Source organism: Elephas maximus, chromosome 22 (assembly GCF_024166365.1).
Source record: "Elephas maximus indicus isolate mEleMax1 chromosome 22, mEleMax1 primary haplotype, whole genome shotgun sequence".
Lineage (NCBI taxonomy): Eukaryota > Metazoa > Chordata > Mammalia > Proboscidea > Elephantidae > Elephas > Elephas maximus.
In genome coordinates, this window is record NC_064840.1 from 27,190,826 (window position 1) to 27,209,680 (window position 18,855).

At 45.8% G+C, this 18,855-nt stretch overlaps 1 protein-coding gene across 4 annotated transcripts in view; it reads left to right on the plus strand.

The window, feature by feature from the left end:
• Positions 1–1,243: 1,243 nt before the first annotated feature.
• AP1B1 (adaptor related protein complex 1 subunit beta 1) overlaps positions 1,244–18,855 on the plus strand; it is a 52,500-nt gene continuing 34,888 nt past the window's right edge. For 3 of the 4 annotated variants that reach the window (XR_007514875.1, XR_007514876.1, XM_049865776.1), the window contains exon 1: positions 1,244–1,395. The gene's annotated coding sequence lies outside the window, so the exon portion shown is untranslated. Of the gene's footprint in view, positions 1,396–1,597; positions 1,675–18,855 lie in introns of all 4 variants that reach the window. The other variant, XR_007514877.1, reaches the window with a different exon arrangement.

The following is an 18,855-nucleotide window of genomic DNA, read 5'->3' on the forward strand; positions in this document are numbered from 1 at the left end:
AGGGCACTGGCTCTAAGGGAAGGCCTTCTCTGTTGGCTCTGGGGGAAGGTCCTTGTCTCTTTTCAGCTTCTCTTCCTCAGTACCTTGACAATCTTCATGTGGTGTGGCATCTATCTTCCCCCATCTCTGCATGCTTCTCTGTGCCTAATCTGTTTGTTTAATATCTCAGAGGTGATTCGCTTAAGACACCCTACACTGATATGGTCTCATTAACATAATAAAGAAAACTCTATTCCCAAATGGGATTATATCCACGAGTATACCCAAAACCAAACCCATTGCCGTGGAGTCGATTCTGACTCATTGCGACCCTATAGGACAGAGTAGAACTTCTCCATAGGGTTTCCAGGGAGCACCTGGTGGATCTGAACTGCCAACCTTTTGGTTATTAGCCGGTGCTTTTAACCATTACATCACCAAGGTTTCCATATCCACAAGTATAAGGGTTAGGATTTATAACACGTATTTTGGGGGGACACAATTCAATCCGTAACATCATTTTACACCTTTAGTCAGCCTCAAATTCATTCTTTTAACTTTTAATTTTGAAATGATTATAAACTTAAACTGCAAAAATAGTAGAGTCCCCTATACCCTACACCTTGCTTCCCCCAATGGTTACATCTTATATACCCCTCAAAGTCAAACCCAGGAAATGGAAACTGGGTACAATACTGTTAACTAGACTACAGACCTCATTCAATTTTCAAATCCTTTTTTGAAGCAGACAGGAAACAAGTAGAATATTTTTATATTACATGCCATGCCTCGTGAGGTCCTGGTAGACCCAACGAAAGGGGAAATGGGACTTTATGAAGTTCTCCTTGGATGAGAGTGTCTTGGAGGGTCTGATCTTTCCCCTAGAACGAGGATTCCCTAAGGACTGCCATGAAAGGCAGAGAATGCTGGACTAGATTTACAGTTCTAGTTTTGATTCTTCAATGCAAAAGCTGAGTGACCTCTCTGGACCTCAGTTTTCCCGTCTGGAACCAGAAGAAGGAGAGAGACCTCAAAGTCTCTAGGATCTTTCCCGTCTCCGTCACACCAGCACCACTTCGCAGTCAGCTGGCTCACTTCTCCAGCGCTGTACGGGAGCCGGCAGCTGAGCAAGGCCCTAGCGGCGGTCGGCTCCACCCCCTCCTTTGCCCCGCCCCTCGGGCACCACCCCTGGCCCGGGGAGCACTCTTGGCCCCGCCCCCAGGCCGTGCGTCCACCGGAAGTGTGAGCGCGCGGGCAGCTCACTTCCGCCCGGCAGGTGACAGCCGCGGGGCTGAGAGCGGCCCGCGGTGCGGACACGCCGGGAGAGCGGGAGGAGGAGGAGGCCGCGGACATTTTGCTGCCGTGCCGATCCGAACCGAGCCGAGCCGTGGCGCCGGGAGCCGCTCGGTCTTGCGGGTGAGGAAGCGGAGTGCCGGATGCGGCAGGAGAAGAAGTGGGACGGGGAGCCGGGGGTCTGAGCTGAGGGGTTGGCGGGGTCAGAGGTCACTGAGAGGACAGGGCGACAGTGGGTACGCGAGCGGCCTCCCTGGCTCGGAGGAGGCGGAGGGACTGCAGGCTCATTCATTCGCGCCCCCTTGGCCTCCGACCCGCATCCCAGCTGCCCCAGGCCTGCAGCCCCGCCGCCCGGGAGACGCCCCCAGACTCAGGCCCGAGAAGCCCACGCCTGGCTGAAAGGTAAACTCGTCTTTGGGCTTTGGTTTTCCCGTTCACACTGACCCTCAAGGCCAGCCTGAGGCCTCTTCGTTAAGGGCCTTTTTCTCCATGTCAAGGTTGGAAAAGAAACGACCCTCTGCCGCCGGCACCCGGGGAGTATCTGAGCTCGGTCTGTCCCTTGGCGCCTCCGTGACAAGTTGACTGAAGACACGTATAACAATGCTAAAATGATCATTATTGGTTATCGACCCCTACTGTGTGCCAGGATCTGTGCTAAAATACCACGTTTAAACCTCCATTCAACACTCGTGAGATAGCTACTGTTGCTATTCCCTGTTTACGGATGAGGAAACTGAGGTACAGAGAGGTTAAATCACCCAGGTAGACGGATCAGATAGTGTAGACAGAGCCAAAATTCCTATGCAGGCTTTCAGGGGCCTGCGAAGTGCAGAGGCAGGCTGGAGCAGGGCTGGGGCGTAGGGGCTGCTTAATACTCAGCTGCCACTATATCTGTTTGAATCTATGTTACAACGGTAACAACGTGTAAAGATGTAGCTTTATTGCTTCTCATCTGATCTTCATTTATGCCCCTGCCTTTGATTCATTTTTCTTTAGAATGAAACAGTCCCGCAGACTGTCGCTATACACCTTTCAGGGCAAGAGTGGCAGTCTTTCCTGACTTTTAGGCACTGTGAGACATAAAACACCTTATCTGGGAAACTAATTTCAGAATATCAGGAACCTCTCTTGCAGGTGGTTGAGCTGCATTCCTTTTGGAATAAAGAGAGGAACCACATGACCCCTACAGGATCTTTTGGCCCTAGATTCTAGAAGGATGTATTCAAGGGGAAGGTCTGTGCCTCTTTGAAAAATGTGGAAGCCCCATTCTTCTTGCCTGGGAGATGGTGAGGTGGTTTGGTGGCCGGAGAACTAGGCTCTGTGAGTCTGAGCCTTTATTCCTTTGCAACATCCACCCCCTCTCATTCTGCCTCAGTTTCCCTGACAGCAGCATGAGAAAGACCTGCTGCCTCCTTACCCCTTCGTGGGTGTTACAAGCCTTAGTGAATCTGCTAAGGTTTCCACATGCTTCTGAAGAAAGCTGTGAGGTAAATATTACTGTAGTGCCTTTTTTGTTTGTTTTTTTTAGCCTCCATGATCTGTTCTCCTAATTACCGAATCCACAGAAACTTAATATTGTCATCTTATCCCATTCTTCCAAGGGAGGATTTGAATGAAGTGACTTGTCACAGTTGGTAGGAACATGAGCAGAGCACCAAGCATCTGGTTCCCTGCCCTGAGTTGAGCCGTTTAGAAACTGTCATGAAGAGCAGCTTGACAAGTTATCAAAGAATCAGATCCCTCATAGTTTGTGAGACTTGAGCAAGCCTGAGTGGTTTGAAGGGGCTCAAAGGTACAAGAGAAAGAGCACACCCCGACTTTCCAGTAGTCAGCCCTGGATTCTGACCTCAGTTCGGCAGCTTAATGGTAGCGTGATCTGGACAACTTACTTAGGCTGGGCCTCTTTTACCTCAACTCAAAAATAATACTGAGTCCCCACCCGGCCCCCCGACACAGGTGGTTGTGGGGGTTAAGTGAGGACATTTGTGCAATGCGCCTAGTATAGAGCAAAATGTTATTATCGTGGTGGGTGTCTTGACTTCAGGCCTGTTGATCCTCAGGGGGCTTTTGCCCAAGGAAGGCTGCCAGCTGTGGTTTATGGGGCGTTACTTCCTTCTGCAAACAGAGACCTTTATGTTCAGAGGACTTCTCGGACCCTTCTTGTTTCACTTCCTCAAAGTACTTCAGGACAGGCTCAGTCCGTCAGTCCTGCTGGCTCTGGGCTTGGACTTTAATCTTTTTGTAGTCATCATCTTGTACATCTTGACTGCTCACTTCCCATTCAAAACCCACATCTGGCACAAAAGCCTTGATATGCTACCAGTGAGCAAGCACAACTTGGGTATGGGTTTTGCACTGTAATATATTTCTTAAATCTGAGGGGGCATCTGTTCTTTGAAGATGTTTCCTTTTCCAAACAGGTCTTTTGCCTAAGAAAGGTGGTTGATAAATGCTCACAGCCCAGAAATGATCTTTCTGTTTTCTCTGTCTTCACACAGAGAGCAACAAATACTCCTGAGAGAAAATATCACTCAAGCAGTTGGAGAATCCTTAAAAAAAAAATCCTGCTTGAAAATCCATCAGTGGCTCCTCATTGCCCTCAGGCTAAAACTCAGGCTCCTTAGCATGGCATTCAGGCCTTTCGGGAACTGACCCTTCTTGGCTCTCCTATCCCACATTTCCACATCCTCCCAAGTCAAACTCAGCTGCTTGCTTCTTCTCCAAGTCCCAGCTTTACGCCTCTCTGTCTTTGTGCTGTTCCCTCTGCCTGAACACTCTTTCCTGCCCACCTCCCGCCCTTCTTTACTGGACCACTGTTGGAGCTTCCCATCTGATTATCACCCCACCTTGCAGGCCTGAGCTAGATGGCCCTCCTTAATGTCCTGTGGCTCTGATCATAGCGGATATGATTGTTTACTTGGCTATCTTCCGAGTAAACAGCTCTAATTCCTTAATCCTTGATGAAGACCTGTCTGTGTCTCTAGCACCTGGTGAAAGATCGGGCCCGTAGTAGGTGCTCAGTAAATATTTGGTGAGTAAACAAATGAATATTGCATTTAATCGTTAGAATTCCCCGGTTCCTAGGGAATTCAAAGCACTTTGCACATGCTCATGTCACCACAGGGGAATAGGGAGGAACCTGACTAGTGGCTGATTAACTACTCAAGAACTTCTATTACTATTACCCAGCCACCAGAGTGCTTCAGGGTCTGTAGAGACTTGAGTGGTGTTAAGGAGGTGCTGTGGTAAACTCTCCGTTTGTAGTAATCATAGTGGCATCGATGGAACACTTGGTACGCGCTGGGCACTGCTGAAGGTTTGTATACATTGACTTGTTTTAGCTTCACAAATCTCTGAGGTATGTACCATTATGACATTGTTAGATGCCTCCAAGTCAGTTCCAACTCATAGCAACCCTATTTACAACAGAACAAAAGAGTGCCCAGTCCTGCACCATCCTTACAATCATTGCTATGTTTGAGACCTTTGTTGCAGCCACTGTGTCAGACCATCTCATTGAGGGTCTTCTTCTTATTCGCTGACTCTTTACTTTATCAAACATGATGTCTTTCCCCAGAGACTGATCCCTCCTGATAACATGTCCATAGTATGTGGGATGAAGTCTCACTATCCTTCCTTCTAAGGATCATTCCGGCTGTACTTCTTCCAAGACAGATTTGTTCATTTTTCTAGCGGTCCATATATTCGATATTATTTGCCAGCACTATAATTCAAAGGCATCAATTCTTCTTTGGCCTTCCTTATTCATTATCCAGCTTTCACATGCATATGAGGCAACTGAAAATAACCATGGCTTGGGTTAGGCAGATGTTAGTCCTCAAAGTGATATCTTTATTTTTGAACACTTTAAAGAGGTCTTTTGCAGCAGATTTGCTCAATGCAATGCATCTTTTGATTTCTTGACTGCTGCTTCCGTGGGCATTGATTGTGGATCCAAGCAAAATGAAATCCTTGACAACTTCAATCTTTTCTCCATTTATCGTGGTGTTGTGTGTTGGTCCAGTTATGAGGACTTTTGTTTCCTTTATGTTGAGGTGCAATCCATACTGAAGGCTGTAGTCTTTGGTCTTCATCAGTAAGTGCTTCAAGTCCTCTTCACTTTCAGCAAGCAAGGTTGTATCATCTGCGTATTGCAATGGACCATTATAATTCAAACAACATTTTACCATTATAATCCTCATTTTATAGTTGTGGTCTGGTTCTGCCTGTTACATTGTGTAGACCCTGAGAGAGCCCGTATTGTCCCTGCTGTGACTACTCCCTTCCTGATCCTTTGTTCTTGGATTATCTCCTGTTATTTAATGAAGATGAGGAGGTTGGGCCCCCAAGCCTCATGATCTTTGGGTCTTTACCCTTGACCTCTGACCTCTATCAAGAGGGTCTCACTGAAATCTGGAGCCCCCTTCTAGTTAAGGTAAGAGAATGACTGATTGACTCCAGGCTGCCCAGTTCATCAGCCCAGATGTGTTAGTCACTGAATCCTCCAGGTACCATCTCCCTTGTGGACCCTGAGCTGGAAGATGGTGGGTCTCAAAAGCTTTAAAACCAACCCTTCAGTGTTTGTTTCCAGCCTCCTAAACAGCTAAGTTCTGTAGAGATATAGACCTGGGTGGCAGATGAATTTCACAACACCCTAATTGCTTTTAAAATCTTAAGTCTATTGAGAGTGGAATGAAGACATTTTGTTATACCAGCTGTTGGGTCAGCTTCTGCAGTGTTCATTCTCTGACCTCTGAGGTCTGGGTGGCTGGGTGTCAAGACACTTAGGATAGAAACTTTCATTTCATTATTTATTGAGCCATAAGTGTGATGATAGGTAAACAAGCGAAACATAGTTTATGCCCTTAGGGAACTTACTATGTTTTAGCAGGGGAGAAAGATTAAAAAAAAAAAAAAAAGATTATAAAAAGTGATAAGCTTCGAAGGAAACAAACAGGCATAGCAGCCAGAGCTAAAACCTAGGTCAGATTTTGGGAAGCCTGTGCTCAGAACCCTCCAGTGGCTCCCAGCTCCCTCAGTAAAAGGCCACAGTCCTCACCGTGACCTGTAAGGCCCACCATTCTCTGTTCCCGTAACCTACTACTCTCCTCATTGCTCCCTCAGCTCGAGCTATATTCACCTCCTTGCTGTGCTTCAAACATGCCAGACACACTCTGACCTTTGGACATACTATTTCCTATGCCAGGAAGGCTCTTCCTCCATGTCACCTGTCACCTTCTCAGGAGGGCCTTCTGTGGCCACCCTAGCTGAAATTGCAATACCCCCCCCAATACAGACAGGCCCCCTCTCCTCTTCTGCTGCGTTTCTCCATAGCAAAACTAAGATACTATGTACTTGTTTATGATCCCTGTCCCCCAGTAGGATGTAAGCTCTATGAGGGGAAGGATATTTGTCTGTTTTGTTCGCTGCTGCATCCCCAACGTGTAGAACCGTTTTTTGGCATGTGGGGGGAGGTGCTTAGTAAATGCATGAATAAAAATACCAGGGAGTGGGGATGGAGAAATACCGACTTAAGACAGTGTGTACAGGGAAGGCCTCTTTGAAGTGATGTCATGTAAGCAGAGCTCTGAAGGATAAATTGGAGCAGCCATGCTAGAAGCCAGAGAGGATAATCCTGGCAGAAGGATTGGCAAGTGCAAGGGCAGTAAAGAACTTGGCAATTAGAGAAACACAGAGGCGGCCTGTGAGCCTGGAGGTTTATAAGCAGAGGGAAGGGTCTAGCTGTGCTCACGTCACAACCTGTGTCAGAAGCCCCCCACGCACACACAATTGCACCCCCTCCCCGCAGCTGACTATTCTGACAGCTCTGGCCCGGATTCACTCCCTGAGCTGATCTGGCCCCACTGAAAGAAGTAGCCTGAACATTTCCCCCGTTGAAGATGTGGCTACCTGATCTTTTATCCTTGGCTTTTTCTTCTGTCTCTCTCATCATTTGTTTACTTACCTTCCATTTATTGGCTTTAAATGTGCTTGGGGGGTTGTCTGGCATTTTCAATTTCAATATAGTCCAAATAGCTTGACGATCCAAGCAGATGTGTCACTGATTCTGGCAACCCCAGCAAATGGAACAGAGGTACTCTCTGGCTGACATCGGTTAACAAAACAGAATTTCCTCAAGAGGAGAGTTGAGCACTAGTCATTAAATAAGCACCTATTATTTACCAGGAAACCCTGGTGGCGTAGTGGTTGAGAGCTACAGCTGAAGACCGAAAGGTCAGCAGTTTGAATCCACCAGGTGCTCCTTGGAAACTCTATGGGGTTTTTCTACTCTGTCCTATAGGATTGCTACAAGTTGGAATCGACTCAATGGCAAAGGGTTTTTTGGTTTTATTGTTTACCAGGTATTAGTCTAAAAGCTAAGAATATAGGAGTGAACAAAATGGACAAAATCCTTCCCCATGTGGAGTTTACATTAAAGAGGAAGAAGACAATTGATGATTTAAGTAAATTTTAGCATGTAAGTACTAAATAGCCCTGGTGGCTGCTAACCGAAGGTCAGCAGTTCAAACCCACCAGTGGCTCCACAGGAGGAGAGACGGCAATCTGCACCTGTAGATTTCAACCTAGAAAACCTTATGGGGCAGTTCTACTCTGTCCTATAGGTTCGGTATGAGTTGAAATTGATGTGAAGGCACACAACAATAACAACAGGTGATAAATACTTTGAAGAAAAGAAGAGCGGAGAGGTAGGAAGTGGTGGGATTGGTTAGGGGTGTGTACAATTTTAAATAAAGTGGTTGGGAAATGCCTCAATGAGGTGACATTTGAGTTAAGACTTAGAAGGGATGAGGTACTGAGCTATGAGGCTATCTAGAGAAAGAATCTTCCTAGCAAAGTGAACAGCGCGTGCAAAGGCCCTGAGGTGGAAACATGCCTGTTGTGTTCCAGGAACAGCAAAGAGGCCCGTGTGGCTAGAGCTGAGGGAGTGATGGGGGGAACGGTAGGTGGCACAGTACGGGGGCGTGTGTCTAAGAAGGGAACATGTATCTCATAAGGTAAGGACTTTGGCTTTTATTCTGAGTGAAATGGGAAACTGGAGAATTTTGAGCAGAAGAGTGACACTGCCCCACCTAGACTGTAATACTGTCACTCTGGCTGTTGCTGAGAATGGGTTGTCTGGAGCAGCATGGAAGAAGGGGAAGCTGTTGTAGGAATCTCAACAAGAGGTGATAGTGGCCTAGACCAGCTGTTAATGATGGGGCTGGTGAGAAACTGCTTCATGGATTCCGGATTTATTTTGAAGGTAGGCCCAGTAGGATTTGCTGATAGACTTGGTGTGAGCTATGAGAGAGAGTGTGTTGTCAAGGTTGACTCTGAGGTTTTGGCCTGAGAACCTGGAAGGACAGTGTTGGCTGTAACTACGTGACAAGCCAGAGGGTGAGGGAGGGCGGGGAGTAGGAGGACAGTTTTTATCATGTTACCTTTGTGCTGTATGTTAGACTTACAGACATTCAAGTGGAGATGTGGATTTGGTAGTGTGGATGTGTGAGCTGGGAGTCCAGGGAAGAGGCTGGGTCTAGGGATGCAGGGTTGTGAGTTGTCAGCATGCAGATAATACATAACACCATGGCACTGGATGAGATTACCAAAGGTACGAGTGCAGTGGAGAAAAGAGGCACCAGGCCTCCCCACCAGTGTGGAGAGGAGAGGGAGAGGAGGAACCAGGAAAGGAGATGAAAGAGGCGGACAGTGGGGTCTGAGGGGAACCAGAAGAGCGGGGCATTCTGGACCAAGTAAAGAAAGTGTTTCAAGGAGGAGGGAGTGATCAGCATTGTCAGCACGATAGTTGTCGTTTAACACGATCACTGCATCTTGTCAGTGATCAGGAGGGCTCTAACATCCCCTGGCACCAGGGCCATCCTTGAATCTCATCCTTCCTTCCCCACCCTCATCTGCTTCTTTCCCTTCCAAGCCCTTGCCTTCAGCCAGACAGATGGTCTCATGGACTCTTGTACACTTGAGCTTGTTTTACCCTTGAATAAGTCACTTCTCTCTCAGCATCTAATTCTTCATTTTTTGATGGGTTACCTTAAGAATTTGGTGAGACAGGGGCTATAAATCACTTAGCCCTGAGCCTATTCCCCAGCCAGCCTTCTTCAGCAGGGGTAGTGGTTTAATTGTTCTCCATTTGCTCCCTTGCTTATACTGGCATCGTGTGGGTCTTCTCTGCCTCATCCTCTGCCCCCACTTCTAAATCTGACCCATCATTTCACGTCCCGCCAAGCCCCCCTTCCTCCAGGAGGCCTTCCCTGGATGCTCCACCTGTCTCAGAACACTCCTCATCTGAACTTTGGTGACAATTATCTGGAGACTGTGATCACTCTGCTGTCCCCCTGCAGTCCTTTACCAAGCTTCAGAATCTATAAGACCCCAGCAGGAGAAGATTGTCCTTTGTTTACTCTGTGCCTGCCCCCATGTGGGCACAGTCCCAGGCATGAACAGATGGTGCCCCACATCATTATACGTGCTGAATGTATGCTACAAAACTTGATAGATCTTCGGAAGTGTTCCCGTTGTGTAGGTGGGAAAACCGAGATCATGAGGGGCATGACTTGGCCATGAGTGGTAGCAAAAGTCTGTATTCAGAAACTCTCTCAAGGCTCTGAGGCATTACAAACCAGTCGTCGGTATTGGGATGCGACGCATACTCCATTCTTTTTCAGACAGGTATTAGTTCTTGCATTTGACTAATGCAAGGACCCCTGGTAGTACAGTGGTTAAGCACTTGTTTTGCTGCTAACCAAAAGGTTGGCAATTCGAACCCACCAGCTCCTCCATGGGAGAAAAGACCTGGTGATCTGCTCCCATAAAGATTGCCATCAAGACTATTCCAACTCATAGTGACCCTAAAGGACAGAGTAGAACTGCCCCGTAGGGTTTCCAAGGAGTGGCTGGTGGATTTGAACTGCTGATATTTTGTTTAGCAGCCGTAGCTCATAATCACTGCACCACCAGTGCTCCCCCATAAAGATTACAGCCTAGGAAACCCAAGGGGCAGTTCTACTCTCGCATAGGGTCGCTATGAGTCGAAATCGACTCAGTGGCATACAATAACATTTTGACTAATAACTAGCTTTCCATTGTAGAATCTGAAGAAGATTCTTGGTGAATAGAATCCTTGTTCTGTGGCCTTTGGCCTCTTTCTCCTCTTGATTAGGTATTGCTCAGAAGCAGCCCGTAATCATTTTTGTTTTCAAGTCCAGAGGAACATTTCTTTCTCTTGGCAGCAGATCTTTCCACATAATACCGCTTGTAGATTAGTTGGGAGCCGCCGTGTGATTCTAGAAATAGCTTCTAGAGACTCAGTGCTGATATCAGAACATTCACATGTGGCATTTGTCTGCCTTTAGTTCCTTTTCATTTTGAGGCCTTTAACTGCTAGTGGGCCTCAGATTAATTTGGACTAATCAGTGTTCATCCAAATCCCAGGAGGCCCATAATTCAACACTCTGATCCAGATACACTTCCACTAGGCACCTTACCAAACTTGACGTTCCTGTTGGCTAAACTAGAAGGGCTGGCACTAAAATAACCTGTAATTCAACATCTGAGGGACTCTGCCGGGTTATGTGGCAACCCGTTTCACATACCTCTTAGCAAAGAGTGTGTGTGTTTCTACAAGGACTTAACTCAGAGATGAGGAGTTGCCATGCTGGACAGAGGGGGACATGCACGGCGTTATCATGGGTTGGGGTGAAGAGTGTCCGTGCTACCATTTTCTAGCTGTGTGACTCCAGACAAATACCGCAACCTCCCTGGGCTTCAGTTTCCTCAACTGTAAACTTCTGATTTTATTAATACCCTTCATAGATTATTGTGAGAATTGAATTTAAAGCCCTTTACATAGTCTGGAGAAAGGCCTGGCAATCTACTTCCAAAAACTCAGCCATTGAAAACCCCACGTAACACAGTTCTCCACGTGGAGTCACCGTGAGTTGGAGTCAGCTCAACAGCAACTGCTTTTTGGTTTACATCGTCCCAGGTCCTTAGCGCATGTCAGTTTGCCATTACTACCGCTACCATCACCTTGTTCCGAATTTCATGCTAAGTCTGAAGACGAACACAGCTCATTTTCTCATATTTATTGAAGTGACTTGAAAGAGCCTGTGTCTGAGACTGGTGACCACATCGTTTCAGAGAAAAGTCTGAAATCTGGTTTCTCTATTGCTGACTCATGTTTTGATCTTCAAGTTAGCCTTACCTTTTTCCATGTCTGTAAGGTGAACTTTAGTACTTAACCTACGAGAACTTTTTTCCTTTCCCAAAGCTGTTTCTTTGGCTAAGCTCGCGACCTTGTCTACTTATGTTGACTTACTGAGTACCCATGGTGCGCAATACGCTGTGCTAGTGCTGCCGGCCTCGCTCTCCCCATCTGATTGCAGAGCGTGGACTGCCCTGCCATGAAACACTTCCTTGGCCTCCCCTGGGGCATTGGCTGGCCATTTGGGGGATTGAAACACTCTCCTGCTTGGCTTGGAATTGTTTCCCTTCCTACTGAAGACCTAATAAGGCTTGTTGAACCTAGCTGCATTCTGAATTTGTTCTCTCTTTTGTCCACTTGGAAACATTTATACCGTGCATTAGAATATCTGCTTCACCTTTTCTTGTCTGACACCCGGGGGACAACACCCATGGGTGGGGAAATAGGCTCCTTCTCTAGCTCAGAATCAGAGAGAGTGAGATATGGGAAGGACTTGATCTGTCATTTAGACTGGTTTTCATTTTGTTTCATGGAACCATGGGTTGTCTGATGGATTGGGAAGACTGGCATAATGGAATGAGCGCCCCCACCCCGCCCCACTAGGCCCCCCACCCTTACTTCCCCCAGAACACTTCCACTTTTATCTGTTCTAAACAGTTTAAAAGGGAAGGAGGGGAGCTTGAAAAACCTCTGATCAGGTTAAATTCTCTTGTTTGACAATTGGAGACAGTAAAGTCCAGAGATGAGGGGTGATTTGCATGGGATCACACAGTTGTTAGTGGCAAAGCCAGTTTTCCTGGCAGCCATCCTGGCATTGGATCAGCCTTGCCATATTTGTTGAAATTAACCACAAAGCCTTATGTTGTTCCTGGTCTGCCCAGTCATTAATGTCTGTGGTGCTCGTCAGGGAGTCCTCTTGTCTTGATATGTTATGGCTCCTTGGTTTTGTAGCTTTTCTGGGAACCAGTCTTTTCATCCATTTTGCCAGGAAGCATTTGGTGAGCTCCTGGAATGTGCCAGACACAGTGCCAGTCAATGGGGTTTACAGCATTAGCAGGCAGATCCCAAATTGGAGGTGGGAGGAGGGCCGTGGAGAAGTCCAAGATATGAGTTGAAGGTTGAAGAGAATTCTGTCCCAGGGGCCATTACCAGTATTTAAAAAAAAACAAAAAAACATTGCCGTCAAGTCGATTCTGACTCATCGCCACCCTATAGGACAGAGTAGAACTGTCCCATAGGGTTTCCAAGGAGCACCTGGTAGATTCAAACTGCCGACCTTTTGGTTAGCAGCTGAACTCTTAATGACTATGCCACCAGTATAGTAGGTGATAAATGATACTTCATTATAGTTTTGATTTGTGTATCTCCTATTATGAGTAAGTTTTTGGTATGTTTAAGAGCCATCGCATTTCTTTTTCTATGAAGCGTTTGCATCCGTTACCATTTTCTATTAGTAGGCGCTTTTATGTATTAAGGAAAATAAACTTTTGTCAGTGATGTGATGTAAAAGTTTTTGTGCTTATCATATGTCATGGAAACCCTGGTGGCAAAGTGGTTAAGCGCTAACCAAAAGGTAGGCAGTTCGAATCCACCAGGTGCTCCTTGGAAACTATGCGGCAGCTCTACTCTCTCCTCTAGGGTTGCTATGAGTAGGAATTGACTCAATGGCAACAGGTATTGTATGTCATTAGAGTTTTATTACATTTTTGGCCACACAGGAAAATCTGACTTTTATGTAATTGAATTCATGAGTCATTTAAGACTTCTAGATTTTATGTCACACTCAGAAAGACGTTGTTTCCTTTAGATTATAAAATGTTCCATTCTCCTACTTTTCACCTTTAGCACTGGGCTTTATTTCTTTGTTTTTAAAAATGCTTTATGTTTGTATAATTTGCATCAAGTAAAATGCTCAGCTCTTAAGTGTACAGTTGGTCAGCGTCTGCATCAAGATATACAGATCAACCCCTAGAGTTCTCTCGTCCCCTTCCAGGCCATTCTCCCCGCCCAGTAGCCGTCACTCATCAGTCTTCTGTCACCATACATTAGCTTTGCCTCTTGTATTCATTCTAGAACGTCACTTAAGTGGAATCCCATGGTATTTAAGCTGTTTACATTTATACAAGGAGTGTACTTTCTCACTCTCGCATTACCACCATCTACCTTGGAAGAAATACGTGAAGCGAGTTAGAGCAGCGAGTTGTGCTGGCCCTCCCTTTTTTTTTTTTCTTTTTGTGCTTTATGTGAAAGTTTACAAATCAAGTCAGTCTCTCATACAAAAATTTATATACACCTTGCTATATAGTCTTAATTGCTCTCCCCCTACTGAGACAGCACACTCCTTCCGTCCACTCTCTCTTTAAGTGCCCATTCGGCCAGCTTCTGCCCCCCTCTGCCGTCTCATCTCCCCTCTAGACAGGAGCTGCCCACACAGTCTCATGTGTCTGCTTGATCCAAGAAGCTCATTCTTCACCAGTATCATTTTCTATCCCATTGTCCAGTTCAATCCCTGTCTGAAGAGTTTTGTCCCCATTTTAAAGAGGGAAAATTGAGTTATAGAGATGAAGTAAATTGTAACCCCCATTTAGCACTCTTTTCTAAAAGAGCTGTAGTTATTATTACTGTAAAACCCGTGAAAGCCAGAACCTGTGTAAGGTGGAAACCTGTGAGAGAAGGAAAACTCAAATATTTTCCACTAAGAGAAAGAGAAAAGTGGTTAAGACTGCACCTGGTCAAAGGTGGAAAACTTGGGAGACCTGGAAAAACAAGGCAGTCCCCTCGAGTTCCGGCTCTCACAAGTTTCACTGTATTATTGTTATCGTCAATGTGGAGACCTCAGAGAAAAGCTGAAATATATGTAATACATATTTTCTTAATGTATTTCGATAGATTTAAGTTAATTTTATTAACTCAAAACAAAGATATTCTGTGTCTCTTGTTCATGAAATTAAATTTAGAAATGTGAAGACCCAAAAAATTTGAAAAGTTGAGTACTTTTTTTTTTTCCCCCTAAAACCTAACCCTAAAACTCCAGTGCTCACCCTGAAATCCAGTCTGTAGGGGGGAATATTTTTAATGAGTTTTTTCGCCTGGGACTTCATTTTCCTACTCTTAGATCACATTACACCTTTGTCCCTGACAGGTCTATCAGTGATTCTCACCAAGGACTTTTTATAATTCTAGAAAACGTAAGAGACAATCATCCTATTTTAGGCTTTGTTACTCAGTTCCTTTTCTTTATGCGCAGCGGCAGGAGGAAGCAGGCTTGTCAACCGAAAGGTGGCTCCTTGGATTGTGGCATCAGTCATAATCTTCCAGGTGTGGGTACGAGGAGGTTCAGCAGCACTGGCCCTAAAGGCAAAGCCATTAGTTCCAGGTGTGCCGTCCCTTTAATATTTTGGCTGTGCCATCCCCTGAGGCACTCCTTGGTCTGTAAATGCTGAAACTGGGCAGGATCCCAGCCCGTATTGTTGTCTCCTTAGGTGGTTCATCACACTAGCCAGAGCAGTTTCCAAGCCCTACTCTAGCCTTTTGCAACAAAATTCCCTCTAATTACTGCTTTTTATGCACGCTGACACTTCCAAAGATGAAACCCAAGCCCTAAGCTTTTTCTGGCATAAATTGTCTGCCTGCTTTCAGATGTGGCTCATGTCCTTGACCAGATTAGTCAGAGAACAGGGTCTTAATCCCTCTGGGCTCCATGGGGTGGGGATGCAGCATGTGGGGACAGCTTAGCAGTTCCAGGAAAGGTACCTGTCTTTCCTGTGGTATCTGTAAGTCTGTACTCCTCTCAGGCTGAACTGTAGGGCTTTTTTCCATTCCTGCAGAGAGAACGAAACAGCTCTCTTGCATCGACATCCAAGAGGCCACTGTAAGACCTCGTACCAGCATGCGGAAACTCAGAACAGAGAAAGGCCACAAGGAGATAGCACCCTCGGTAGATCAGCAAGGTGTAGGTGGTCTTTCCCGGTAAAGGAGCAAGCCCCACACATGAGTTTGTTTTCAATCTGTGCTCTGTGATGACAACTTTCCAAAACGATTTATTTCTCCCAAATTCCCCTTCCTCCTCTGTTTTAGTTTTCTGTATATGAAAATTTGGCCGAATACGATTTCTGCATCATCAGTCTCCCCCAGGCCCTCTGCAGAGGGATATGCAAAATAGATACTGCAGAAAAAAGCAGCAGCCAGTGTCAGCACGCTGGGTGGCCATTTAGGTGTGTGACTCAATTGCTCCTTTGCACCTGTGAAAGGAGAAGTGTCTTCAGAAGTTCAGTGCTGTAAGAATATCAGCAGCCCATCCTGCAGCTTTTTAAAGCCCCTCCGAAAGGAAGCTCCCCTCCCTTCTCCTCCTGATCAGCTATATACAACACAGATCTGTCACCTGCAGGTGTGGCCTGGGAATTGAGGGCTCCCACTGGTTGTGTTGTGTGCCTGGAGATAAGGAAAAAGCCCCTGGACAGTGGCTTCCGCTGTGGAAGGCTGTGGCTTAGTTGTGTCTGGGCCTCGCTTATGAAAAGAATTTCTGGGCAGCTCTGAAGTTAGACATCTAAGTTATTGTTTTATTTTTACTTCCTACTAGATTTAACATTGGAGGGGCTTATATGTTAATTTCTGTAATTCTTTGAGGCCTGTGGTTTTTTAGCCACCTTTACCTCCAATTACCTCTCTATTGAGACTAGACTCTTAAATTTGAGAAAGAGAATACTTTTATATTTTGAGTACTCCTACCTGTTATGCTCCCATGTCTGTGCCATCCGAAACCATGTGCCCCTTATTGTATGGCAGAAATCCCCATGGTCTTACCTGCTCATTCTTCGAGCTCCAAAAAGAAACTCTTACGTTAATGAGGTTTCACTGAGAAGATGGCTTTGTGTGTCATTAAAAAATTTTTTTCTTTATTTTAAGTAGATTCTGTTGGAAACAATGCTAAATAGTTACATAACAGAGCTGTGTAAAGTCAGGTGGAGGCTCCCTGGATTTTCAGTGGCCTTTTTAAATTTCTTTCAGTAACTATTCAGTGAACACTTACCATATACCAAGCCCTAGGCTAGGTTGAAGGGGGACAGGGAGTGGCACTGTGAAGCAGGCCAACGCAGACCTTCTCTTTGTGGATACAGCCCTGGCTCACACCGTGAGGCCAGTCAAGGCAGAATCCCCATCTGAGGGCTCAGTCATCAGATGCAGCTTCTCGTCTGCTCTTTCTCGAAGCTCCCATAGAAAAGTGCCATTGTCCCTTTTCAACTTCGCAAAGAAAAAGGAAAGTAGAATTGTGTCTTTCTTTTTACTGTTTTGTCAGTGAGTCCTTTATTCCTTTATTCTAACTAGATCTACAGAGGATTTAAGGCAACTCAGAGTCTCGTTTTCCATTGATTACTAAAACAAAATCCGTGGACATTTCTCACCTTGGGACCGTCCCAGTGCCATCCTGCTGTAACTGCAAGCTTAAGCTGGAAAAATACAGTTGGGCTGGAGAGAAGCCTTGTCGGCTTCATTTCCAGAGACTTTTGAAATGAGCCCTCCCATCCATCGCACCAGTAACCTCATGTCACCACCACGCAGTAAGGAATTGAAAGAACATGCTGATGGGTTCTGTTTGAGTCCCTTCCATAGAGGCAACAGAAGGGACAAAGTAGAATGGGTTTTCTTCATTCAGATTTCTCGTTTTGGGATTGTATGGTTTTCTGTATCATCTGAAACTTCTGGAAGGTTGTGACTCGACGGCAACAGGTTCTTAGCCACTGTCAGAGCTCTGTCCTCCCCTGTCAGGTGGTGGAAGCAGGATTTCTTCATCCACAGAGCAAAGGCTCTGAGCTCAGATAGACCCGAGATGGTAGCCCAGCCACCATAAGCATTGTGACCTTGGGCAAGTTACTTAACATCCCTGAACCTCAGTTGCCTCATCTGTAAAATGGAGTTGAAAGCAGTTGTCTCATTCGTAGGATTAAAGATTATGGATTAAATGAGATAGTGTCTATAAATTCCCTGGCTTTAATAGGGACACTTAAAATGATAGCATCTTAATAACTGTTAGAACAGTCTCTGGAGCCTCTGCCATGTGTCCAGGGTACTTGGCTCCCATGTGGCATCTTTTATTGACCATCTGTTGACCAGGGGAGACCCTGGTGACATAGTGGTTAAGTGCTACTGCTGCACACCAAAAAGGTCTGCAGTTCGAATTCACCAGGTGCTCCATGGAAACTCTATGGGGCAGTTCTACTCTGTCCTATGGAGTCTCTATGAGTCAGAATCAACTTGACGGCAATGGGTTTGGGTGGTGTTGACTAGGAGGAACTATTGCAGCACACCCAAAAAGAAACCTGTTGGCGTTGAGTTGATTCTGACTCATGGCAACCCATACGTTACCGAGTAAAACTATGCTCCATTGGATTTTCTTGGCTGTAATCTTTACAGAAGCAGGTTGCCAGGCCTTTCTTCTGCAGTACTGCTGGGTGGCTTCAAACCACCAACCTTTAGGTTATCAGTCCAATGCAAACTGCGCCACCTAGGGACCTGTTGAGATACACAGCAGATGCTCAATAAATAAATGTCCATTCGACGAACAAGCGAGCCTTTGTACGCTCTGTGTCCTGTTGCCTTAGTACAGCGCTTCACACGGTGAGCTCTGCACCGGAGGATGCCCTGAGGGACGCTGTGATAAAGCTGCTCAGATGGGTTTGGGAAACACTTTAGAGTCTGCCAGGTATACATTCTAGTCCTCTCAAGAGATGAACAGTGAACGTCAGTTTATTAGAAACTCAGAAAGTAGTGGAGAAAAGAAACCTACATGGCTTTTTTTTTTTTTTTATATATTTTATTGTGTTTTTTTAGTGAAGGTTTACACAGCAATTTAGGTTCCCATTCAACAATTTCTGCACACGTTGTTCAGTGACATTGGTTACATTCTTCACAATACATGAACATTTCTCATTTTGTCCATTCTGGTTGTCCTGTTGCTACCTAGCATTTTAAACTCACCATTTTCCAAACTCATTTGACTATATAGGGAGCCCTGGTGGCACAGTGGTTAAGCACTCAGCTACAAACTGAAAGGTCAGTGGTTCGAACCCACCAGCTGCTCTGCAGGAGAAAGATGTGGCAGTCTGCTTCCATAAAGATTACAGCATTGGAAACCCTACAGGGCAGTTCTACTCTGTCCTATAGGGTCGCTATGAGTCAGAATCGACTTAATGGCAGTGGGTTTGGTTTGATTTTAATAGCCCCTCCATGTGGCTGTGATGAGGCTTTAATGCATTAACGTGTGTGAAGCACTTAGAACAGTGCCTGGCACAGAGTGAGTTCCACGAGGGGGCTGCTGTAATTACATTTGTTAAGTGCCTTTTCATGTCTGTGGACTCTTCCAG